This window comes from Hemicordylus capensis, chromosome 6 (assembly GCF_027244095.1).
Source record: "Hemicordylus capensis ecotype Gifberg chromosome 6, rHemCap1.1.pri, whole genome shotgun sequence".
NCBI classification, from domain to species: Eukaryota; Metazoa; Chordata; class Lepidosauria; order Squamata; family Cordylidae; genus Hemicordylus; species Hemicordylus capensis.
This window is the reverse complement of record NC_069662.1, coordinates 141,465,621-141,492,670: the sequence shown is the minus strand read 5'-3', so window position 1 is coordinate 141,492,670 and position 27,050 is coordinate 141,465,621. Positions and strand designations below refer to the sequence as shown.

Here is a 27,050-nt window from a genome sequence, read left to right as displayed (position 1 = left end):
ATTGCCCGACCACAGATAACGAGGGCCACCTGTACATTGATCTTATGATCCAACCAAGCAATTGTTTTGTTTACACTGGAGGCAATGTGGATTAGTGGGTGGAACACTGAAAGTTGTAGGCTTCAAACTCAGTGCAGCCACGAATCCCAGGCAACACACTTCTCTCATCCTCAGTCCTTTTTGTGCAATGGGCATCACAACAACCTACCTTGAAGAATTAATGACTAAGTACTGCAAAGTTGCTATGGATATTATAGACATTATCTACAGAGGCACGCTACCAAACCAAGACTGAACAGTTTATCATTTTAAAGCTTCAGGTTTTAGAGTTTTTATTATATTTTTAAATTGTTTTAATTGTGTCAATGCTCTAATGGTTTTTAGATTGTGAACCACGCAGGGACATTTTTTTTGTATGGGATGGTATAGAAATGTAACAAACAAACAACATGCATCACTAAATTTCAAATGAAAGTGCTTCGCAGAAAAGCAATGCACTGCAGCCTGGATAACTATTCCTCTAACCCCATATTTGCGGAGGTTGATTGAGATTTCTCAGAGGGGGAAAGCACTCTCCAAGTGGTCAAAGAAACATATGGTTACTGCAGAGCAGGTTCAGAGGAGGGCAACAAAGATGGCAAGGAGTCTGGACACCAAGTCCTTTGAAGCACGGTTGAAGAAGCTGGGCGTGTTTAGCTGGTGTTAGTGTTCAACTCCCAATATCTGAAGGGTTTTCACATAGGAGGAGGAGGAGTGAACTTGTTCTCTGCTGCTCCTGAGAGTAGGTCCAGAGCCAACAGGCTCCTTGAAATTACATGGAAGCAGATTTAGGCTAGTCACCTAATGGTGCAGCAGGGAAGTAACCTGCCTAGGAAGCAAGAGGTTGCTGGTTCAAATCCCCACTGGTATATTTCCCAGACTATGGGAAACACCTATATTGGGCAGCAGCGATATAGGAAGATGCTGGAAGGCATCATCTCATACTGCAAGCAAGAAGGCAATGGCAAACTCCTCCTGTATTCTACCAAAGACAACCACAGAGCTCTGTGGTCGCCAGGAGTCATCACCAACTCAATGACGGCACAACGTTACCTTTAGATTTAGGCTAGACATTAGGAAGAATTGTCTAACTAAGAGCTGCTCATCTATGGGACAGTCTACCTCATGCAGAAGTGGGCTTTCCTTTACTGGATGTTTTCAAATAGAGGTTGGAAAGCCATCTGTCAGGGATGCAATAGCATTTTTCTGCACCGAGCAGGGAGTTGAACTAGAAGACCTCCAAAGTCCCTTCCAATTCCAAGGTTCCAACCAGACTCTATATTTCATATGCCTCAGACCCAGGACATACCATTGAATATTGATTCTAGGACTGAGCCTGGACTCAGACACGTCCCATCACTGTAAAATTTCCTATCCCTCCCCCTTTTAAAAAAAAGTCGTATTTGTCCGATGAGACTACATTAGCCACAGCAGAAACAGCAAACAAGAAACATTCTTCATTCTTTTCATAACTTAGGCACACATGCTCATGACTATCATTTTTAGCCCTTTCTATAACGCACTGCATGTAAAAGAAATTCACAATCTACCAGTTACTTTACAACCCCTGAAAAGTTTGCAGTGAGCTTATTAGATTTTTTTTAACATAAGCATTTCATGTAATCAAAACAATGTATTTTGGAATACAAAATAAAACTTGATATTTCATTTTGACAGATTGAAACTAAATGATAAACCTAATTTTACTTAGACAAAGCCATTTTTGTTGTCAATTCCTCATCCTTTTGGGGGGTATTTGTTAAATATCCAAACATCTGAAAAGCTGTTTCAAACAATAATGATATCCCCCTTGCTAGTCAAACATGTTTGAAGAAATTAACCCACATAATTATATATAACTTGTACGGCAGCTGGAAGATACACATCAAAGCTGCAGTTACAAGGAGCAAAAATGGTTCTGCTATACCTGGTTAACTTGGTATACGCCACAGGAACAGCAGAGGGATGAGAAGCTCCTTTTCCTCCGTAGTCCTTTTGGAAGAGAACTAACAGAGCAACCCACATTTGACTCCATAGTCTTGGTCCCTGGAGTTGCTCACACCTTTGAGGAAACCTCCTGGTGCAACTGAACCACAGATCTCCAGAGATTGCCCGTAGACCATTGTACATATGGTATGTGCATTGAGACGCAGCTGTGAACAATTGTTCTGGCACATTAGGGTGTAGATATGATTCACAAATAGAAAATACTGGTTTTTCATGGCTTGGCTTGCATAACTGCCTTTGGGTGTGGCTGAATAAATGCAGGTATACACATTGGCCTCTGTCAAAGACAAGCTGCCTCTACTCAAGAGGATGAGTCCTTCCCCCCCCCCCAAAAAAAACTGCTTACGAGGGCACCTTTCAAAAATGGGAAGGAAGGACTAAAGGCTGTAAGTTAACAAAGACAGAGACAAAGAAGGCTGCACCTGACATCAAGGGGTTGGTCTTTCCAGTGGCGCACTTAGGCATTCTTGTAGCCTGGACGTACAGATCTTTGGAGGGCCCCCCACCATGGCAAGGCCCCCGCAGCAAGGCCTCCTCCCCCACCCCACAAGACCCTCCCCATTGACTTATGCAGTGCAGCAGCAGCTAAGTCACTGGGCCTGGCCGGCTGCTTGCAACACCCACGCCTGTGCAGTGTGACTGGCAAACATCGTGACATGTATCTGTGATGCACGCAAGGTGCACTGTGCAGGTGCAAGCATCACAAATACATGTCATCATGCACTTGCGACACTCATGGGTCGCACTGCCCGAGTGTTGTGAGCGGGCAGGCAGGCCCAGGTACCCCCAGGAGCCATTTGGAGCCTGCCCCCCACCGTGCTCTGATGACCGGACCTGGTCCCAGAGGTCCGGTCCAAAGAACGCCCCTGGGTTTCTCTTAACAACAAAGGAAGCTGCCTTATACAGAGTCAAACCATTGGTTCATCTAGCTCATCACTGTCTACACACTGACTGGCAGTGGCTCTCCAAGGTTTCAAGCAGGAGTTTTCCTCAGCCCTACCTGGAAATGCCAGGGATTGAACTTGAAGCCTTTATACACCAGTTTTTCTCCACCATCAAATCTGATTTTGCCCTGTCTTTTCTAACAGACTAGGACTAGGGGTCTCAAATTGTGCCCCCTGCACAACAGATCTTGGCCTGCAATTCCCATCATATCTGGCTACTGGCCATTGTGACTGGGGATGATGGGAGTTGTAGTCCAACAACAGTTCAAATGCTATGGAAGAGTGAAATCAAAATAATCCTGAGACATAGGAAGAGGAACATCTTTTCCACTACTTGAGACCTTTTCCAAAAAATTGAGGCCTCAGCACAAACAAGGTCTGATATTACTGTTTTTTCAAAACTGCCTTTTAGCTTCTGGTCAACTGGCTCGCCAGCATCCACACCCCAGATCCATTTCACTAATAGGTGTTGACAGCAATTCTGAATCCCTGGCTGTACTGTTTGCCCTGTGGCTGCTTGAGGGCTCTTTAAGTGCTAAAATGGCCATAAGGCATATGCATGATAGGGAGATTGTGTCTGGGTGACTGGATGGGCAAATACACAACTTATCATGGGAAGCCAATGAAGAACATTACAGAATACATTTGGAAGATACCAAGGCCCTGTTAAGGCATTATGCTGCACAGGTGTCTTGTATGTAAATGCCTGAACGTGCAATCATTTTAAAAAAGTGAGCCTGGGTGCAAGTCCCCTCAAATGCAACGTATAGATAGGAAGTGTTGAACATAATGTATCAGACTACTGTTGGAGATTGAGTTCCAGTGCATTGACCTTTTGCACCAACTATCCTAATGACCACTAGGGTCACTGGGAGTAGAGAAGGAGGCTACTCACACGATGAGAGAAAACTGAGCTAGCGGAGGCTAGCCCGATATTCTCCCATCGCGAGAACCACCAGGCTCGGCTGTGAGCCCTGGTTCTTCAGTGGGTAACTCACTTAAGTAGCCCTGCCCTAAAACCAGGTTTGCAGAGCGCTGGTTTTTTTAAATCGTGTGTTGCTGTGGCACGGCTCTGCACCGCAGCTACTCATGAGTAGACCCCTGACCGGGAGGCTTAAAAGCAGCCTCCCGGCTCGGGGGTCTCTCCAGCACTCACGCAGGGCATGCTGGAGCTTCCGGGGGCTGCGCGGCCCCCGATCCTCCCAGCCCCTGCCAGCTCCGTAATGGAGTCGGCAGTTGTGTGGGTGGCCCCTTGGCTTTGGCCGCCCAGAGCAGACTGTCTGCTCGTGTGCGGGGAGAGCGGGCTAAGCCCGCTCTCCCCACAAACCCCATCCAGGCTCTTCTCACCAATCGTGAGAAGAGTCTCATAGTGAGTAAGGGTCTCCCTGACTGTTCTACCTGTCTCTACTCTATGACCCCTGATCTGGCTCTTCCGCACTTCCTGTGCTGTGTCACAATCCTTCCTTTCCTCCTAGAGAGCAGATGGAAACATCTCTCTCCCTCCTCACCTATTCATTATGTAGTTCTTTAGATTAGGTTTAGGTCTTTCCTATCCAAGTGTACTTAACCAATAAATGTGTAGTATTTAGTTCTACAAAGGTCTCCATGTGTTTTCTCTAAATAGCTGCAACAACTAAACCATCCTCTACACTGGCCGATGTGACACAATATCAAAACAACATAAGCAATTTTGACCCGCCAGGATTGCTTTGCGTCTGAAAGGTGGCCCTGGTGTTGTTGTGGAGGTAGGCAGTTGCACATAGCCTTGAAATAGCTCATGGGCACTTGTGTTATAAAGAGATGAGACCAATTCATGGAGGATAGGACCATTGATGGCTACTAGCCTGGACAGCTGTATATTTCCATCAGGATCAGAGGGGGCATGCCCCTGGACACCAAGTCCTAGGTAATACTAACAAGAGGGTTGTGTTCTCTTTTCCCTGCATGTGGGCTTCCCTGATGAACCTGGTTAACCACTGCATGAAGCAGGATGCAGGACTAGATGGGCCTTTGGCCTGATCCAGTAAGGCTTTTCTTATGTTGTGCTACTTCTGTTCTTTCCAATGGAAATAGTGCTGCAGAAGTACCTGCACACTGTTTCAAGTCATTGCACAACTGCCCCACTCTGCAACACCACCAGGGCTGCCTTTCATGTGCGCAGCAGAAACACTGGTGCTGCTTTGTGCATTATGTTGCCCAGTGTATGCATATTGAACCTAAACATGTGAATAGGGCTTGGAAAGGCCACCTATTCCAGCTCCCCACCTAAAGGCAGGCTTACCCATGCAGCCAAGATCCCTGAAGGAGGGATCAGGTGTCATGCAAGAATTACTTTCAGAGCAACCACTTTTAGCTTCATAACTACCCTACAACTGGCAACGTTTAATTGACTTCAGTGGGACTACACCAGTGTCAACAGTTTCTGAGTTGTCCCTTAGGAGCACAGTAATGACTTTTGTATCAACTGAGAACCTTCTCTTCTTCGTTGAACTTGGTCACTTCCAAAATATCCTAATCACAATGAACAGAAAAATTCGATAAGAATATCCAGGGCTGGCACAAGAATAACCAGCTTCTCCACTCACTGGATAAGGACAGCATCCCTTGCTGGAGCCTCTCGTTCCTTGTTTCGGGGTGCAGTTCAAGGAGCTGGCATTACCTCTAAAGTCCTAGACGGTTTGAACCCAAGGTATCTTAAGGATCACCTGTTCTTGTGTGATTCTACATGCCTACTTCAGGGTACGGTCTAATGCTGACATCTGCTGGTGTTCGGCTGGCAAATATGCAAAACAGGGCCTTCTCTATGGTAGCCTCCAAGTTTTGAAACTCCCTCTCCTGGAAGGTTCAGGCAGTGCCATCTCTCTTGGTCTTTGGGGGGCTACTTGTTTTGCAGCCCCTTTGGGACTTTCTCGTCAACTCTTTTGTAATGCTGTCATATCTTATCATAGGATAAGATAATAAGATAGGATAAGCATATCATATCTTATTATATCTTGTCATAGGAGAGGAGAGCTGGTCTTGTGGTAGCAAGCATGACTTGTCCCCATAGCTAAGCAGGGTCTGCCCTGGTTGCATATGAATGGGAGACTTGATGTGTGAGCACTGCAAGATATTCCCGCCAGGGGATGAAGCCGCTCTGGGAAGAGCAGAAGGTTTCAACTTCCCTCCCTGGCTTCTGCAAGATAGGGCTGAGAGAGGTTCCTGCCTGCAACCTTGAAGAAGCCGCTGTCAGTCTGTGAAGACAATACTGAGCTAGATAGACCAGTGGTCTGACTCAGTGGGGCTATTCTTACGATCACAAAAATCGGGCTAGGAAAATCCTAGCCCGATTTTTGTGATCGTAAGAACCACTGGGCTCGCAGCCGAGCCCGGTGGTTCTGGAGCGGCTAACCCACTCCTGTAGCCTGCCCCTTAGCCCGGGTTTGTGGAGTGAGTGCTCTGCAAACCCGGGCTATCTGCTCGTGAGTAGCCGCGGCACCGTGCAGATCCGCGGCGTGGCTACTCGCGAGTAGACCCCCCCGGTCGGGAGGCTTAAAAGCAGCCTCCCGGCTCAGGGTTCTCCCCAGTATGCCCTGCGCACTCGCGCAAGGCATACTGGGGCTTCCAGGGGCTGCGCGGCCCCCAAGCTCCCCAGCCCCTGCCGTCAGAGCCGGCTATCGTGTGGGCGGCCAATCTGGCCGCCCAGGGCTCCCTGCCCGCTCATGAGTGGGGAGAGTGGGCTTAGCCCGCTCTTCCCGCTCAGCACCCTAAACCGGGTCTCACTGATTGTGAGACCCGGTCCAGTATATGGCAGTTTCCTATGTTCCTATCTTGCTGGTTACTAGATTTTATGCCAGCTTTGCACTTTTTAAAAATTCAATGGTTAACCATTTTAAGGCCTTGAGGTAGCATACCTCAAGTGGCATACAATTCTAAAACTGAAACAAATAGCGTCATGTGAAGTGTGTGCATGCACAGACACACGCACACATGCACACACACTTGCCTTCTACTAAATGAGACCACCAGGCCACCTAGCTCATTACTGTCCGCTGACTGGCAAGGGCTAGTCCAGGATTCCAGACGGAAGTCTACCTGGAGATGTCAGAGATTGAGCCTAGGATTTCTACCTACCTGAGCTACAGCCCCCACCCACTGCAGTAGCAGCTTTGGCAGATTTTCACTCACAACCACCAGCAGCATGGCAAGTCCACACACAGGGAATGCCAAAGCAGGAGATGCTTTTGCCATTATAAACCACGGTCAGAACATGGATCAGATTACAACAGCATCACTTGGGAAACGCACATGTTGATTCTTTAAATGCTACATTATGGAAGAGTGTGAACAATTAGCCCAGCTCTGCCACATTGAAGCCAATGAAAGTTTCCCTCTTTGTCTCTATGGCAGAAGCAGGCAATTTGTACAACACAGTACAAGCATAAAAGGAGTCAAAGAGCTGCAGCTGATTTGCATATTCTGTTTGCACATCATTAGCATAATTTACATGAGCAACTTGGCATCAGAGCCCTATCTCAACAGCTGCGAAAATGAAAAATCTGTCCCATGACATTCATTTGCTTCCTAGTTATTGAGCCTTCCCAACATCTCCCAGAGGGTTAGCCAAGTTAGTCTGTTCATCAGGAACAACAAAGTGTCTTAATGGCAAATAGATTTGTTGGGGCAGAAGCTGCAATGGGCGAGAGTTCACTTGGTCAGATCTACACACCTCCATTCTGTTGTCAATATCAATATTCATTTTATAATTATGAGGGCTAGAAACTCACTTTCAAAAATGAGAAAACTGTGCTTTTTTCTCTGACAGTCAAGGTCACTCTGGGCTTTATATGGCTCAATGGTGCTACAAAAATCACTGCAACTAATGCTATTGGACTGAAATGGCCATAAAATAATAGATTTCTTATAAATCTGATTGGCTCAAGTAGTAGGCTGTGCAATCGTATTGGCCTAATAAGAATATTGGGCTGATATGCCCACTATCAGGCATTATTGAAAGGATTTTTGATTTGATAGCATGGATACACGGTAGTCAGAATTCCAACTAAAATCCCCACTGCCCTATTGAAAACATTTCTACTTCCCTTAGTAATACTGGAAGAAAACTAGCCCCACAGCTTGGAGAGACTCTGTCTCCAAGCTGGCTGCTGGCCTGGTTTTTAAGGGCTGCACCCCTGAAATCAGGGGATGGATGACGAAGGCAACCCAACAGAGAGCACCCACAGCCCTGCAGGTGCTTCCGGGGATGTTACTGTGCCCCCACCCTTCAATTTCAGGACTGCCGTGCTTAATAACCAGGTTGGCAGCTGGCTTGGAGAGGAAGTCTCTTCAAACCACGGGGCTGGTTTTGTGGGTGATGCTTAGACCTGGTTCTACCAAAGTCTGTTTCACTCCCTCCATCTGGGAACCTTGGTACTGAGGGGAACCACAAAGTTATCCCTCTCAGCTTCTGCACTGTTCCCCTGCTACCAACCTGCCTACTGCCTCCTCTTCTCCTGGTTCCTGCCATCCTTCCGAAACCTGGACCTGCAGGGCCAGCCCGAGGGCTCTTGGCACCCTTTGTTTGACTTTGGCGCTCTCCCAGGTGAGAAGGGCTGCTGAGCTCTGGTTTTAATCTAAGCCACTCAGCCTGCTCATTTGTGAGGTCGGATCATCGGGTGAGCAGCCTTCACGTTGGAGGGCCAGTGTACTGGTTTGAGGATAAAGCTCCCAGTCTGTTATGGAGGCAAAGCTCTTGACACTTCAGAGATGAAAAGATGCTGCTGTTAATTTGAAAATCCCACCGGAGATCATTTCTTTTTTGGAAATGAGTGCTGGGGCAAGCCATTCCTATTCAAGGGAGGGAGTGCAGCTTATGAGACTAGCAGTTTACCGGGGGGGGGGGGGGGGCTGAGGGGCAATGAGCAAAGACGACTGTGTATTGTGGGGTGCAGAATATGCAGGCCCTTTGGGGACCAGCAGGCAGTATGACATATTATATTCAGACACCACTGTGCTGTACTTCAAGGGTCTAACACAAGAGGGGGAGGTGATAATTGGCAGCGCTAGACTCTGGTCCTGTTTATGCAGCCCTCAAGAAATGGCGGCCTAGGTGACTACCAGGTCTTCCTAGTGGACAGGCTGACTCTGTGGACCTGATTGTCAGAGAGCAGGAAATATATCCTTGTCCGTAGAAGAGCAGACAGTCACCATAGAGAACCAAGGGTTTCCAGCTGAAAGTTTCTGGGATGTGCAAGACATTATTAGAGTGTGTGCACAGCTCTAAGTCCCATAAAACAACCGCAGTCACCACTAAATGTAGCATTGTCGACAGCTATTACTATATTAGAAGGCTGCAGATGCTTCCTGTGCCTAGCACAGAGGCGTCTCATCACCAATCAACAGCTGTTAACACATGTTGAGTTTTATAAAAAATGGCAGCCGGTGTTAAAAGAAAAAACAGGGGGGGAGTGGATTTCACCCAGGGAAGCTCTTCTGCATTATTTTATTTTCAACATGACACAAACGCCCTTTCAGAAAAGAATGCATAAAGCACCAGATTCACATAAAACATCTGTGCATTATTTAAGAAGATCCTTTCAAAGGAGCAGAAATGGGGGGGATTTGCTCAAATATGCAGAGCCGCTTCTAACATATATTTTAAAGCTTTACAGTAAGTTGCAATTGTCAAAGAGCAGCACTTACACTCTCTTGATCACAATCAGATGCTTAGGAGTTATTACTCTGTGTTAAAAAGACAGCTTTGCTACACAGTACAGCCAAGGGACAGCTTTTCTTTTTGCATTACTAGCTTGTGTGGCTATTTAAATAAACCAGCTAACGACATTAAAATAATTATTTATGTAAGTTTAAAAAGAGAAAAAGAAAGAGCAATGTGTATTCTGACTTATTCTAATCAGAGTCAAATATTTGTTCCTTCGCTGTGTAATTTATTACTAATTACAACAGATGGGTATATGACATTAGGCAGGACTAAAAATAGAGCCGCGCTAGAATAAATATAGCGAAAGGATAACATTTGCAAACTTCTGCGAGAAGAATTTAATGCAGACACACAAGTTGCTAGATCGCAAGTATAGCTACGTGATGGACGGTCATTCTGGTAACTGACCTGGCCGCAAGGACACAAAGCAATGGGCACAGTCTCAGTCAAGTGCTTCTTTTTCTTCAAGTTATTTATGGATTTCAATTAGTTTGGCTATAGGCTAGAAACATAGGTGTGTACCATCCATGGGTGCAGAAGATTGTAAATGAACATTCCCTCTAGCTCCTTCTGTCTCTATGGAGGAGCTTCCAGGTGTTTTTAGGGGAAAGAGGAAGGGGGAAACATGTGGACAGAGGAACCAAAATGGAAGGGGTGTCATTATAGATCCCTGAACGCAAACAGTAACACTGGCTGACATCCTGTCAAAGGATGCAGCAGGAGAAGCACTGGAGTAGCACCAGTGTTTCTCAAGAGTGACTAATGCTGCACCAGTGCATGCGTGCATGTGTGTGGTGGGGAGATTTCAATGACCTCCCCTTCCCCTGAAAGAGGGAAATGATCTATAAGTGATCTTTTGGCCTTGACTGAAGCTTGCCCCAACAACCTACTTAGATATTTCTGCCCTCAAACATACTCATCTCACAGACACAAATTGTGAGTTTCCCAAAGGAGGAGAAAGGAGGAGAGCTGGTCTTGTGGCAGCAAGCATGGAATGTCCCAGTTGCTAAGCAGGGTCAACCCTAGTTTGCATTTGAATAGGAGCCCACATGCGTGAGCACTGTAAGATATCCCCCTTAGGCAGGGGCAGGGCCACCATTGGGTGAACTGGTTGAAAGCACCCGGGCCGCAACCAATCAGGGGCCGTGAGCGCAGCCCCAGACACACACCCCTTGTCTGACGTCAGATGCAGGGGGCATTATTTCGGTCCCAAATGGGGCCACGCAGCCCTGTTTGGAGACAAAATCGGACCGTGCTGCGTTGTCAGTGCGGCCGGAGTGACTCTCCCTGTCTTAAAGGCAGGGAGAGCCGCTCCTGGTCTCACTGCCAATGCAGAGGGGCTGATTTATCTCTCTCCCAAACGGGGCCACACGGCCCCGTTTAGCAGAGAGATTGGCCCGTGCTGCATTCGCAGCGTGGCCGGAACGGCCCTCCCTGTCTAAGGCAGGGAGAGTCGCTTCAGCCCAGTTTGCCCAATGTAGCATGGGCCGATCTCCCTTCCAAACGGGGCCAGGCTGCCCTGTTTGGGAGGGAGGCCACGTCCCCCATGTCTGACGTCAGACACAGGGAGCAGGGCCAGGGGCCGCAGCGGCCACACACGGGCTGCCGCCAGCCTCCCTATGTTGCTGCCCTTAGGGGATGGGGCCACTCCAGGAAGAGCAGCTGCATGCAAAAGGATCCAAGTTCTCTCCCTGGCATTTCTAAGATAGGGCTGAGAGAGACTCCTGCCTGCAACCTTGGAGAAGCTTCTGCCAGTCTGTGTAGAAAATACTGATCTAGATGGATCAATGGTCATAATCAATACATAAATTTGTTGCCACAAGATGTGGTGATGGCCTCTAGCCTGAGTGGCATTAAATAGGAATTAAGCAAATTCATGTAGGACAAGTCTACCAACAGCCACTTCTCAAGATAGCTACATGCTACCTCCAGGTTCAGAGACAATTGGCATCTGAATAGTAGTTGCACTGAAACAGCAGCAGGAGAAGGGTATTTGCCTACATACCCTTCTTTTGGGCTTCCCAGAGGCATCTGGTTGGCCACTGTGGGAAACCGGATACAGAACCAGATGAACCTTTGGTCTATAGCAGGGCCCTTCTTATGTTCTTAAAAAAGAAGAACGTGAAGCTGCAGTCATGAGGTGCAAACCATCCCATCTCTCCTACCCATTATACACACACAGACATATATTTCCTTATATTCAGGGGCTCACATAATTTTTAAGACTAGGTTCTCCAGTGAGTACCAGCAGAAATGGTTTGGTACTCACAAACCTCAGATGCCTCACTAGCTCCTCCTCCTCTGCCACTTCCGTGGTGCTGCCCTTCGCTTACTATGGGCAGCTCCTGCCGCCCTCGCTCCCTCGCTGCCACTTCCCAGCAGCTCTCTCTTAGAAATGAAAAAGATCTTGGCCTTGTCTGCAGACAGGAATGAGTCCTTTCCCCTTCTAACTAGCCAGAGAGCCATTGGGAATGGACTATGTACCATCAATTCCCATCAGCGCTCTAGCCACTCAGTAGGGGAAAGGAAGGCCCCGGTCCTGTCTGCAGACAAAATGGGGCCTTTTCTACTTCTAAGAGACCCAGAGAGCCACTGGCAGGTGGCAGGGAGGGCCGGCAGCAGGAGGAGAGGACAGGCTAGTGAGACGGCCCCAGACGGTAAACATTTGAGCATTTTTTCAAAGTTTGGGGTACTATTTTACAACACAATGAGTACTGTTGGTACTCATCATGAGCACCTGAGTACCACTTATGTGAATCGCTGCTTCCATTGTATCTTCTGATGGATTTTTAATTGTAAGCTGCTTGGGAGATAATCGTGGCTGAAATGTGGGCAATATATATATATATATATATATATATATATATATATATATATATATATATATTTATTATTATTATTTTTTTAAGGCAGTTCTGCAAGAGGTCTGAGGTTCCGGCAGGGTAGGTGCCACAGGATACGTGGTGATGGGTTTCCCCCAAGTAGGAAGCAAGGTGGAAAGTGGGGCTCTACAAATTGCTGAGCAATTGAATTGCTAACAAAGAGGGACACTCTCAAGAGAAAGACCACACACAAACTGCAAATAGCCTCTCTCTCCTGGGGTGCAAATAAACAAAGAGCCACTCCTATCCTTAGTGACATCAAAGCACACCTTCCCTTGTTGTTGGTACACTCAAGATGCAAAAACACCCAGTCATGAATTTTACTATATTGGTGCAATTAAATGAGGAAGTGCAGACGAGATGGCATATATGAGTAGGGAGGATATACACTACAAAACACCAACTGCATTCACAGGCGATGACAACAGGATTCATCCCCATCTGCTGTGCTGTTTCAGCATGTGTATTCACCGAAAAGAAAGGAAACAGAAAATGCTTTCAGCAAGAGATTTGCCTGGATTGTTTACTTTTGCTCTCCTAAACAGATATCTGAAAAAGGGGTTTAACTCTCCGGGATTAAAATTTGATGGCACTAACTGACCAGGTGTGTCCAGCTTCAACTGCTTTTGTTCAGAAAGTCCTATGAATAAAAAGGCCTTAATATACTCATGGTCAGAGAACCATGCCAGACATTGTTTACATTGCTAAAATTCAATGCAAATGCACTGTATACCCATTAGCAAAATCCCTACTTGGGAAAGAAGGATTTCTACTTAAACCCATTCAGTTGAACAAGTTTTCTGTGTATGAGTTAAGGGAGAGCAAAGGGCTTTCTTCAGCCACAGTACCCTGCAGGTGCAGTAGTGATTACTTAGGAGGGGCAGTCTGCTCAGAGGAACAACATCTTATTTATGGGCTTCTCTCTATTAACAAAGATTACAGACCTGTCTACAGCGCATTTGAGATCAAAGCCTTCTTACATCTCTGCTGCTTTTCAGATGAACATGGACAGAAGTTATTTTCTCCTGGTCCTGCCCAGATAATTGTGTAAGTCACTGACTTTCCAGCTTCCTAACCCCCAGGAAACCTTTCCAGATTGCTTTGTCTTCCAAGAAGTCCATCTTATAGCTCACCATTTCTCCCATTTAAATCCTGCCCTTCTTCCAAGGAGCTCAGGGCAAGAACATGAGTTATTTTATCCTCACAAGCTAGGTTAGACTGAGAGGAAGTGGCCCCAGTTCACACAATCATTCAAACCCAGGTTTGATGTGAGTTACCAACATTAGCATGATTGTGTGAAACCAAGTCAAGGAGCTGAGTCTCACAATCAGTGAGACTCACCAGATGGGGTTAGGCAGAGAGAGCAGGCTTAGCCCACTCTCCCTGCAAGCGAGCAAGCCTGCAGCCCTGGGTGGCCAGATCGGCCACCCACATGACTGCCGGCTCCGTCATGGAGCCAGCAGGGGCTGCGGGGATCGGGGGCCGCACAGCTCCCGGAAGGACCAGGATGCCCCACGCAAGCGCACGGGGCATCCTGGAGAGACCCCCAAGCCTGGGAGGCTGCTTGCAGAGCACTCCTTAATGGAGTGCTCGCTCCATTGACCTCAGCTAAAGGGAGGGGTAGTTTTGGTGGTTTGCTGTTGGGAGCCAAGCGGCTCACGTGGCAGCACAGGACCACCAAAAAGCGGGCTAGGCTACCTTAGCCCATTTTTTGGCGATCGTGAGAATCACCTCAAGGTGTTAATCTCAGATTCATCTTCAGCCATAAACCACTTTGATATGGGTTCACACAATCATGCTGGTGTTGGGAACCCACATTAAACCTAGATTTGAATGGTTGTGTGAGCTAGGCCAGTGACTGGTTCAAAGTCTCCAAAGTGAGCTTTATGACTGAGCAAGAGTTGGAATCAAAATCTCTCCACATCCTAGTCCAACACTCTAAACATGCTTCTTTACATCCAGAGTCATGCTGCACTCGAACAATGAAAGCACTTTGTACACACATGAAAGAAGCCGTGCAGATGCTCAAAGTTAATGCCCAACCTCTTGCATTCTAATTGTGCTTGTACAACAAGAATAGTGGAACAGTGTCTAACATCCAGACTAGCATTGCTTTAGCACAATGAGAGATACTCAAGTGCACGCACACAATAAAGAAGCTGTCAGAGCTGCCCAGTGGTACTCAGTGATGTTGCACAACCACTAGTGGAAACCCTATTTCAGGACATTCAGGATTATTGTGCAATACATTGTACAACTTGTCAACATATTCCATTAGCACAGAGGTTCTCAAATTTGGGTCCCCAGATGTTGTGGACTATAGCCTTTGGCCATTGTGGCTGGGAATGATGGGAATTGTAGTCCAGTAACCTGGGGACCCAAGTTGGAGAGCCTCTGAGCTAGTGCAAGGATTGGTCTGGAACAGACATACTTTTAAGCAATGCCCTAGCAAAGCAGCAATGTTCTAGCTAGAGCAACACTAATTTGGAATGCAACTCCCTATTTAGCAGAACTAGTTTACATAGAATCACAGGAAGCTGCCATATACTGAGTAAGACTATTGGTCTATCTAGCTCAGTATTGTCTTCACAGACTGGCAGTGGCTTCTCCTGAATTGCAGGCAGGAATCTCTCTCAGCCCTATCATGGAGATGCCGGGGATGGAACTTGGAACCTTCTGCTCTTCCCAGAGCGGCTCCTTCCCCTGAGGGGAATATCTTACAGTGCTCACGCTTCTAGTCTCCCATTCATATGCAACCAGGGTATACCCTGCTTAGCTAAGGGTACAAGTCATGCTTGCTACCACAAGACCAGCTAGTCTGATTTGTACAACATCTTTGCATTAGTGCAACATTCTTGTACAAGCGCCGCATTAGTCTGAATGTCAGCCACTGGTTCTCAGAGGCCTTGCAGGGATCCACCAGTACATTGCAGGGCTCTCACGTCACACGTCATCAATGAGGCCTAGAATACATCCTCCAAATTCTCCTGTGCCATCACTTTGAATACTAGAGGAAGACTGAGCAAGCGGTCTTTCAGGGAAGCTTGTCCACCATTACTGACGACCTTATTAAGGAACCTCAGGTTGGTCAGGAAAGCACTGCCCTAAGGAACTGTATCCAAGAGCAGAAATTATGTGACCATCCTATGAGTGATTCAGAAGCACAGCTGGCTCCAAACACTCCACAACAAGCGTCAGCTTTGCCTTGTCTCTCCCACCAAGCTGAACACCAAGAGCCTTACAACAAATAATCTCACATCCCTGACCAGGCAGAGGAAGACAAAAGCCCAGCTGCAGAATGAATTCCATGCCAGACTTGGTAGAACCAGCATGCAGACTGGAGTGTGAGGGGGTGGGTGTCCCTTGAGAACTGTGGTGTTCTAAAGCATTGCAACACCCACTGAAAACTCACTTGACCTACCAAGTGGCCAACTGGCAAACAAGTAGACCAAATTAGCTACATCCACTCTTTTTGGAGCTACTCCTGCACCCGAAAGCATTTCCCCCTCAACAAACATGCCCAGATTAGCTCTTTGCAGTGACTCCACATTTTCTCTGCCCAAGGCTGCAAAGGACTATCTCAGACAATGTTTCATGAAAACCAATACATGGAAATCACTGCTGATATGGGAAGAGAGAGAACAAAGCCCATTCGGGCTAGTGAGAAATGCAGACAGAAAAGACTATCCGGGTAGGTCCTGAGTAAAAATGAGTGAATGCCAGGAGAGTCTTTAAATGCTTTAAAAAACAGATATACTGGTGGTAACTGGAGACGGACCTCTCCAGATGACCTCAAAGTGTGATGGGGATCATACCGAAGAAGATGCTCTCTAAGGTAGCCCGGACCCAAGCTGTTCAGGACTTTAAAAGTAATAACCAGCACTTTGTATGTCACCAAGAAACATATCGGCAGCCAGTGCAACTGTTTTAGAACAGGCATAATATGGTCTCTCTGGGTTACCCCAGAGACCAGTCTGGCTGCCACATTTTGAACTAACTGAAGTTTCGGAACTACACACAAAGGCAACCCCATGTAGAGCGCATTGCAGCAGTCAAGCCTAGAAGTTACCAGTGAGTACAACACAGTTTTGAGATCATTCTCTTCAAGGAATGGACACAGCTGTCAAATCAGCCAAAGTTGATAGAAAGTGCTCCTGGCCATAGCCTCCGCCTGAGATACCAGGGTGAGGCCTGGATCCAAGAGCACTCCCAAGCTGCGTACCTGTTCCTTCTGGTGGAGTGTAATCCCATCCAGCACAGGAAGATCAAACTCATCCCTCAAATTCTGATCCCCCACAATGAGCACCTCCATCTTGCTTGGATTCTGCTTCAATTTGTAATCCCTCATCCAGCCCATTACTGCCCATAGGCAGGCATTTAGGGAGTGAATGCCATTTGAGGAGGAGAAGGAGGAGGAGGAATAGATTTGGGTGTTATCAGTATACTGATAACACCCTGCACCAAATCTCCAGCGGTTTTATGTAAATGTTAAAAAGCATTGGTGACAGAATGGAGCCCTGAGGGACTCCATATAATAGCTCCTATTTTGAAGAGGAACTGTCACCAAGCTCCACCATCTGGAATCTGCCTGAGATATAGGAGTGGAACCATGGAAAAGCAGTGCCTCCTATCCCCAGTTCCCTCATGCAATCCAGAAGGACACTGTGGCCGATGGTATCGAACGCCGCCAAGAGATTAAAAAAAACCAACAGAGTCACACACCCTTTGTCGATTCTGTGGTAAAAGTCATCCTTCAGGCTGACCAAGGCAGACTCAGCTCCATAGCCTGCTCTAAGACCACTTTGCAATGGCTCTAGATAATCGCTTTCCTCCAAAACTGCCTGGAGCTGGTTAGCCACCACTCTCTCAGTCATCTTGCCCAACCATGGAAGTTTGGAGACCAGCCTATAACTATGCATCAAGGGAAGGCTTCTTAAGAAGTGGTCTAATCATTGCCTAATCAAGGAGGCATCCTACTCTCCCTCAGCGATGAGTTAATGATATTAACTAGGCCATCTCCAACAATTTCCCTGCTAGATAGAAGCAGCCAGATCGGCCTGACATGTCACTCACTTTGTAATGCAGGTGACAAGATGATATTCTGAGTCAACTGTTCATGATCTTTGATGACATCAATAACAAACTCTTTCTGGGTTCTTTCTCTTTGGACACTCCAGTATGAACATAACATTGAATCTAGAGTGGGGCTATAAAGATTTCAGTTTTCAAGTGTCTTATCCCCACTGAGTTAATGGGCAAAGTTTCTATCTGCAGAATTGTTGGTGGAGGGAGAAGCACCTAAGAATGTCTTAGAAACTGGGGCTCATACACCTTACAGTGTCCTATTGTAGCTGTTCCCACATGAATCAATGGCTGCCATTCACTCCCATGGGGAAATATGAAGAATTGTACTGGAGGATATTCCCAGCACAGGGCCAAAATATGCCACTGAGTGTCCTGTGCTGCAGTGGCAGGGAGCCTATGAGGTTGAGCAAAGAGTGTGTGTGCACAGAATGCATGCACTGTGTCTCTTATGGGTTCCTGCATATGGGCCTTTCCTCTCCTCGGTCATAATGATAGGCATTTACTGGATAAATGTTTATCTATTCAGAACACATAAGGTATTCTTGCCATAATCAAATGCCATTTGTCTACATATTGTTACCAACCATAAATTTATTCATACAATATTAACATTGACTCATTTTCTCCATATCCCTTTCCATTCCTTCACTTCATCAACCACAATCAGCATAATTAATGCAAATGTGCTAGTATATTTGACACATTGTTCAATATGACATATTTTAATATTAAACACATAATGCATCAGACCTTTTCCCTCCAACAAAAAAAACCCAAACAGGCTTGGAATTAATTCTATAAATTCTCATTAATAACTAATAGTGGCAATTTATCCACAAATGTCAAATAAAATAGATTTGCAGTACATACTAGGAAAAGAACTACCTTAAAATACCTTTTCATTTGTTTCTATTTATTTTGCTAGCATTTTGCACCACTGAATTTACTTCTGCTTGCATTAGAAAGAAATGAAAGTGATGAGAGTTCTTTATACATTTGGATTGTAACTGTTCTTTTATTTTTGCCCAACAAAATAATCTACAAAGAGTTTCAGACAGTCTCCTGGCATTCTCTCATTTCTAGGGTGGATTTGCACCGATCACGTTTCCATTCTGCATTTACATTTCACAGGTGTCTTTAAACTGAGTCGGTGATCATTCAGGCTTCAAGCAGCTATGCTGGGACTCAAGGTTAGGAACACAGATCTCTCCTTTGGCTATCTAAACCACCCGTTTTATTCTAGGATCAAAAGAGCAAAGGTTGCATCTGCTAATTTTTACCATTTTTATCACTGTTTCCTCCTGACTGTAAAATAAACTTGTTGATAGATGGGGAAAAGATATACATTGTTCCTTCCTCCAAAACATTTCAATTTTGCACTAAAATGTGCTTTAGAAAGGGGACATCTGATGAAAAGTCGTCCTCCACCAAATCATTTTTAACTCCATTCATTCATGCAACAAAATTAAACCCCACCTTTCTACTTCAAAAGTTTTCAAGGTCGCTGATATCATCTTCAGGACAATAAAGACCTCTGCATGCATTAGAAGCAGCTAATGCAACTCAGAAGTATATTTTCTTAAAGTACATTTGGTGTTGAATTCTGATTTTAAAAGCAATTCCAGAAACTCCAAGTAAGAAAAACTCCTACTACGAATACATTCATTTCAATTTCTACTTTCTCCTCCAATAACACACTGCTAAGCGTGAGTCACATAATAAGCATAATAGTTTCTTGTTCACTGAAAATATGTTGATCATTCCAACCAAGAGATTGGGTGGGGAGGAGGAGAAGGAGGAAGGGAGTGAGAAAGAGAGAAAACGTACATGTATACCATACCAGGAAGCCCAGTGTATTGATTCAGCTCAGATCTCAAGAAAACAATGCAACAAAAGTAGATTTCAACAGCGCAATTATAGTCAAGGTAAGGTGAAAAGGAAGCTTCTATTTACCTAGCTTCAGGAATCCGGAGGGAAAGCAGCAGATAAGCTATTGAGCAGTTTCTGTAGCCACCCCAAACTTTTATGGTAAACTCTCTTACAATCCAAACAGGTAAAACTCTGCCCATGTGTCTGTAGCAATTTCTTTAGCCCCTTTCCAAGCAAAACTTTCTCATTTGCATAAAAGCCACTTCTAGCCTATGGAACTTTGAATGGCTACATGTTACATTAGCTGTCTTAACATGCTTCCCCAAGCATGACATCATAAATCTCCATGGTTACTTTAACCCCACCTGCTTACACGGTGGAGTAACCTGTCAGGTCCAGACCGCAGTATGCAATTCAACTGCTTATGGCAAGTAAATGTTTAACAGACTGTACCTCAGCATGCTGAGGTACGGTAGTTAATTTACTATTATTAGTAAGTTGCGATAAATATTTGTAGTACTAATATGAAAAATTAAAATACACATGTATTTGCTCTTGAAGGCACACTGAGGGATTGCTTCAGGTTTTTGTTTCCTTTTGTTGTTGTTTTTAAATACAGCAATCAAGCAATATAAGATTAGCTTCCTTTCTCTCTCCAACAATGTACAAGGAACAACCTTCAGGGGTTCACACACCCAATAAACAGTTGTGCTGAAGGAGAGCCAGATTTTGTGAAGCGTTAATATTCCAGCTTCAGCAGGTTCATTGTTTCATTTTGCTCCATTTTTTTAAAGGAACCCATAATCTCCTTTGAGCAGCACAACCTGTAAAACAGGTTTCTCCTGGAGGCTTTCCTCCACCTTCCTTGGAAGGAATTCATGTATTTTTAAAAAGCGTTGCACTACAACCTTTATTTTCCAATCTCACAGACAATTTGCCTGGACTGTTTTTGCTTCTTTGCTGTTTGCTTATTAGCTGCGTTCATCCCCAACCACGGATGATGGCACAACAAAAACAACTCCCTGGACCTACCTGAGGCAGAGAGAACTTGGCACTCCTCAGAAGATGTCCCTCCAATGCCCCAGTATCTTTCTTCTGAGATTCTACCCCCTTTTCTTGGTCTTCCTTCTTTTCAATAAACAAGGTCTCCTTAGGGCTTTAATTTCATTAGTGTTTAGGGCTTCCTTGATCAAAGCATGCTGAAAGTTGGATTCCCCACTCCCCACCTCTACCATTCCATTCCATCAACACCTTCTGGAGTTGTGAAAATCTTCCTGCTCTCCCTTTTCAAAAGATCTGAGAAATCCTGCCTAAGTGTGTGGGGGATAAATTTGCAGTAAGAACCACACCTGCCAGAGTGCATTGTTTGTATCATAATAGTGCCCAGAGGCTGATCTTTACATAAGAGTTCCTGCATGGGACATTGCCTATTCAAAACACTTTTCTCCTTCAAATACCATACAGGTCAAAGGCCAGGTTCTAAACGATCATGCAGGGAACTTTCACATGGGCAGCAGGGTTTCTGAGGGCCCCTTTCCAAAACCCAGTCCCTGTCATACACCTCCTGACAAGCTACTCCTGAAAGTTAGGGGAAGTTTGGGAATAGCCTCTGATGCAACACAAAAACTTGTGTTGGAAACCCTTGAAAAGGCTTGGAAAAGAAATCCTGGAAAGCCCCAATGAGAAGTACTTGTGTGTGCTTATGGTATCTTTGGATCCTGTCCAAAACCCATTAGTAGACAAAACATTCATGAGGATGGAAGAAAAGCTGAAAAGCATCATGAGCTCTTTACTATCCTTCTACTGGCTGTTTCCCAGAAGGATCACAATAGACATGATTGTCTCCTAATACAATGCTCAGAAACAGAAAGGGGACCTTCCTGGAGGAGTTGCTTGAGGGCTCCCAACCCACAAAGCCAGCAAAGCACAAAGGAGAGGTAGAGGAAGCATGAGTAATCAGGAACATCATGTTATGACAAATCCATGGTTTTAGCTTATAAACTAACAATCTGCTTACAGAATTTGCCTGCAAACATTCAAAAGGTATGTTCTCCCAATTTCAACTTTGTGTTACCAGGGCTGACATACTGTGTGCAACATTCCATTTGCCTTGTAACAGAATGTGTGCACAGTTTAACAGGAATTCTCCGGCACAATTGCTGTTACGCAATCAACAGCCATTATTTACAATGGCTGTCAACTGTGCAGCTGAATTTGTGCATGAGCACTCTTGCACAACTGTGCACATGTTCTATTACAAGGCAGACAGACCCTTGCACAGTTTGTCAGCCAACATTCCCAAATTTGCGAGCACTGCTGTTGCCAGGGCAGGATTGATTTCCTAGGCTGGAGTTCACAAGCCCTGGGTGGTGGTTGTTTTGAATGCATCCGTCAAACCTGTTGCTTGCCATCCCACGACAGCCTCGTTGCTGCTGAAGCTGTTAAGCAAACCTCCTGGGAAATCCAGACAGGTTTTGCAACAGGAGCCCAAGCTGCCCTTGCAGTGGGACTGTTGATTTAGAGCCCTTGATGTATGTTTGCTGGGCTTTCCATCCCTGCCTGTCTCCTGGAGCCCTGCCTACATGAATCCTGAACTGCCTGATCTGCTCTCTCACCTGTTTCACCATCCTGGAGGGTCAGAGTTCTTTCCACCAAGTGACCTAGAATTCTTGGGATTCTGCTCAGATTAGCAGATATGTGTGGTGACCCCAGCCTCTTGCATCTTGCTCCTGGGACTAGCTCTGACCCTTGGCTTTGCCAGCTTGCCCAGAGAGTGGATGGATGTATTAAGTTTTAGGGAAAGAGTGATTCATAAATTGAATCTGGCAAGTTAAATTCAAAAGTTGCATGGTGACTTTAAAATTGTTTGGAACAACACTTCTGAATTAAAGTGCCCAAGTTCAGATGTTTCAAAAATCAACATTTCAAATCCATTAAAATATTTCAAACATTTCAGATCCAAGATCCATTGTGTGTGCGTGTGCGTGTGCGCACGCATGTGTGCTTTGGGAACTTTTGCTGAGAAGCAGTATATAAATATTTGTCATATTCGTATTCATAGAAGTTAAACATTCGTGCAAAATTTATTTCTTGCTCTCGTTAGGAGAAGCTACTGCAAACAGACCCTTTAGGTCTTCCCTTTGTCTGAAATATGAAACCTCTGAAAACTGACCACTAACTTGTCTTTGACTGTGTCATTCTCCTCTGGCCCTTTGGACCCTGGTTTACTTGCATGAGAACCAGACTCTCTCAACTGCCCCTTGAGCCTGTGGCCTGTCTCTGAATTTGGACAAGGCCTGGTGATCTGCATGTCAGGCACAAATCCTCTTCTTTCCTTCCTTCTTTCTCTTAAATTGACTCTATGACCTATTTTGATAACATTGGCTTGTATTCAAAGGAAATCAATTCTGACTAGCACCACTGAAATGAGGCGACTTAGTTGTGAATAACACAAGTCCCAATAATTTCAACAGGACTTAGTCAGGACTGACTTTCTTTGATTGATTAAGTGCCATCAAGTCAGTGTCAACTCTTAGTGACCACAAAGATAGATTCTCTCCAGGATGATCTGTCTTCAGCTTGGCCTTTAAGGTCTCTCAGTGGTGCATTCATTGCTGTCGTAATCGAGTCCATCCACCTTGCTGCTGGTTGTCCTCTTCTTCGCTTTGCCCAGCATTATGGACTTCTCAAGGGAGCTTGGTCTTTGCATAATGTCTCCAAAGTATGATAGTTTGAGCCTGGTATTTGCGCCTCAAGTGAAAATTCTGGATTGATTTGTTCCATAATCCATTTGTTTGTTTTCCTGGCTGTCCATGGTATCCTCAAAAGTCTTTTCCAGCACCAAAGTTCAAAAGCGTCAATAATTTTTCTATCTTGCTTCTTCGAAGTCCAGCTTTCGCATCCATAGAGTGTCACGGGGAAAACCATTGTCTGAACAATTCTAATCTTTGTAGGTATAGATGCATCATGGCATCCAAATATCCTGTCCAAGGCCTTCATTGCAACCCTACCAAGTGCTAGTCTGCGACGTATTTCTTGACTGCTGGATCCTTTACTGTTGATGGTCGATCCTAAAAGGCAGAAGCTAACCACCACTTCATTGTCTTCAATATTAATTCTGAGGCTGGTTGATGTACCCGTTATCATGAGTTTAGTCACTGCTTATTACAATTATTATTATTATTATGAGGCATAAAAAATAGCTACAGCAAATTCATTTGTAATACAGTTTAATCTTGAATATGTGCAGGAGTAGCCCTGTAAACCTTGATAAGAATCTTTGTGCTCCCCACAGAAATCTGAAATGGAAGCATTGCTTAAAAGGCTACAAAAACTGTGGAGATATAATACAATGAAATGTCCATGTCCTGGAAAACCCCAATGATGTGGAAATCCAGCAGAGAAAAAGCAGACAGTATTTCATCACTTTCAAGTTAAATGAACAATGCAGTTGGTTCAAAAAAGCAGGTTGGATGTCCCAGTCTAATAACTGGAAGTGTTGTGCTCCAGTATAATTTTAAAATCTGTAGTTTTCAGAGGTTCCCAGCCTTGAGTACCCAGGTGCTGCTGGACTCAACTCTCCCATCCAGGGGCGTGGGGGCAATAGAACATGGCGGGGACAAGTGTTCCTCAGCCACCAGGATCTAAAGGAGCTGCCAAGGCACCCCCATGCCCACAGCACACCTTGCTCTGCACCCTTCTGCACCCAGCCAGCAAGTTTGCTGTCTGGGAATGTGAGGCACGCCCCTCTCCTTCCCAGCCAGTGTTTCATTGAAAGCCCTGGCTTAAGGCTTTTTAGAAAGGCAGAGAGGGGAAAAACCAAGTCAGCCAGCATTTCAATGAAATGGCCACTCCCCTAGTGGCCACTCCCCCTGCATCCACTTCAGATGTAGGGGGCATGGTCAGTGCCTGGACAGGGCTATTCAGCCCCGTCGCAAGGTTCCCCCACCAGCACTTTGTTGAATCTGCTGAATCACGGAATCGAGAACAGTTGGACCATTAGACAATGAGGGAGTGAAAGGGATTATTAAGGAGGATATGGAGGTTGCAGAGAAGCTCAATGAGTTCTTTGTGTCCATCTTCACGGCAGAGGATACTGAGCATATACCTGTTTCTGAACCAGGCTTTTTAGGGGTGGAGGCTAAAGAACTGAGTCAGATAGAAGTGACAAGAGATAATGTTTAAACTGTCTGGAAATGATGGAGATGGGAGGGATGGAGGCTAAAGAACTGAGTCAGATAGAAGTGACAAGAGATAATGTTCTAAACTGTCTGGAAAAACTGAAAGCTAACAAATCACCAGGGCCGGATGGCATCCATCCAAGAGTCCTCAAAGAACTCAAATGTGAAATTGCCAACCTCCTTGCTAAAATATAGAACTTATCCCTGAAATCGGGTTCTGTACCAGAGGACTAGAGCAAATGTAACACCGATTTTCAAAAAGGGGAATTACAGGCCGGTTAGCCTAACGTCCGTTCCAGGCAAATTGAAGGAAAGCATCCTCAAGGATAAAATTGTAAAGCACACAGAAGAATAGGCCCTGCTGGGAGTGAACCAGCATGGCTTCCGCAAAGGTAAATATTGCCTCACCAACCTTTTGGAGTTCTTTGAGAGTGTTAACAAGTGATTGGATCAAGATGATCCAGTTGACATAGTATACTTGGACTTCCAAAAAGCTTTTGACAAAGTTCCTCATCAAAGACTCCTGAGGAAACTTAGCGGTCATGGGATAAGGGGACAAGTACATGTGTGGATTGTTAACTGTTAAGAAGTGGGGTCCCCCAGCGATCTGTATTGGGACCGGTGCTTTTTAATTTATTCATAAATGATCTAGAAGCAGGGGTAATCAGCGAGGTGGCCAAATTTGCAGATGATACCAAACTCTTTTGGGTAGTGAAATCAAAATTGATTGTGAGGAGCTCCAAAGGGATCTCTCCAGACTGGGGGAGTGGGCGACAAAGTGGCAAATGCGGTTCAGTGTTGGCAAGTGTAAAGTGATGCACATTGGGACGAAAACCCCCAACTTCAAGTATATGCTGATGGGATCTGAGCTGTCGGTGACTGACCAGGAGAGGGATCTTGGAGTCGGGGTGGACAGCTCATTGAAAGTGTCGACTCAATGTGCGGCCGCTGTGAAAAAGGACAATTCCATGCTAGGGATCATGAGGAAAGGGATTGAAAATAAAACGGCTAATATTATAATGCCCTTATACAAAACTATGGTGCAACCACACTTCGAGTACTGCGTACAATTCTGGTCACACATCTAAAAAAGGACATTGTTGAACTGGAAAAGGTGCAGAAGACGGCAACCAAGATGATCATGAGCCTAGAGCACCTTTCTTATGAGGCAAGACTACAACAACTGGGGCTTTTTAGTTTAGAAAAAAAGACGACTGCAGGGAGACATGATAGAGTTCTATAAAATCATGCATGGTGTGGAGAAAGTGGACAGAGAGAAATTCTTCTCCCTCTCACATAACACTAGAACCAGGGGTCATCCCATGAAATTGATTGCCGGGAAATCTAGGACCAACAAACGGAAGTACTTTTTCACACAACACATAATCCACTTGTGTAATTCTCTGCCACAAGATGTGGTGACAGCCAACAACCTGGATGGCTTTAAGAAGGGTTTGGATCACTTGGAGGAGAGGTCTATCAATGGCTACTAGTCTGAGGGCTGTGGGCCACCTCCAGCCTCAAAGGCAGGATGCCTCTGAGTACCAGTTGCAGGGAAGTAACAGCAGGAGTGAGGGCATGCCCTCAATTCCTGCCTGCAGCTTCCGGTGGCATCTGGTGGGCCACTGTGTGAAACAGGATGCTGGACTAGATGGGCCTTGGGCCTGATCCAGCAGGGCTGTTCTTATGTTATGTTCTTATGAGAAAACTTCCCTTAGGGCAAAATTAGGAACATAGGAAGGCAGGCTTCACACCATCCCTGCACCTATAGAAAGTAAAGTTGTGCCATCAAGTTGGTGTCGACTCCTGGCAACCACAGAGCATTAAATACACAGGGCTGCCTTGCTGTTTCTAGTTTCATCCTTAGGATCTAGCCGGCGTCAGACTGAGCAGCTGCCTAGCCTTCACACTGCTTGGTAGTTTGCTGACACAGCTCTTATTTCTGGCTGCCCTTTCATCTTTTACCCTCTATTCTTCCTAGTTGCAGTGTGGTGTAGTGGTTAGAGTGTCCGACCAGGAATTGAGAGACTTGGGTTCAAATTCCCAATCAGCCATGGAATTTACTGGATGATTTGGACCAGTCACTCTCTCTCAGCCTAACCTACCTTACAAGGTTGCTGTAAAGATAAAATGGGGGGGGGGATCGTGTGCATCACCTCGAGTTCCTTGGAAAGCTAGCGGGATAGAAATGAAATTAATAAATATAACCATACCCATCTCCTTTGGGAAAGAAAGTGCTGCTCATTAGAACCTGATTGTCTTGGTGCTTCCACCCAGGTAGATGTTCATGGGATAGCTATGTCCAGCCTTCTTGTCTGTACCTTTGAACCTTGCAAGGAAGGCC

The 27,050-nt window shown here is 45.5% G+C and overlaps 1 protein-coding gene across 13 annotated transcripts in view; it reads right to left on the bottom strand.

Moving 5' to 3' along the window:
* Positions 1-27,050, bottom strand: part of KIAA1217 (KIAA1217 ortholog) — a 576,411-nt gene that overhangs the window by 239,495 nt on the left and 309,866 nt on the right. The window contains exon 1 of one of the 13 annotated variants that reach the window (XM_053262275.1): positions 19,611-19,715. The exons of the other annotated variants lie outside the window; for them this stretch is intronic. The gene's annotated coding sequence lies outside the window, so the exon portion shown is untranslated. Of the gene's footprint in view, positions 1-19,610; positions 19,716-27,050 lie in introns of those variants that run through there. 13 annotated transcript variants of the gene reach the window in all.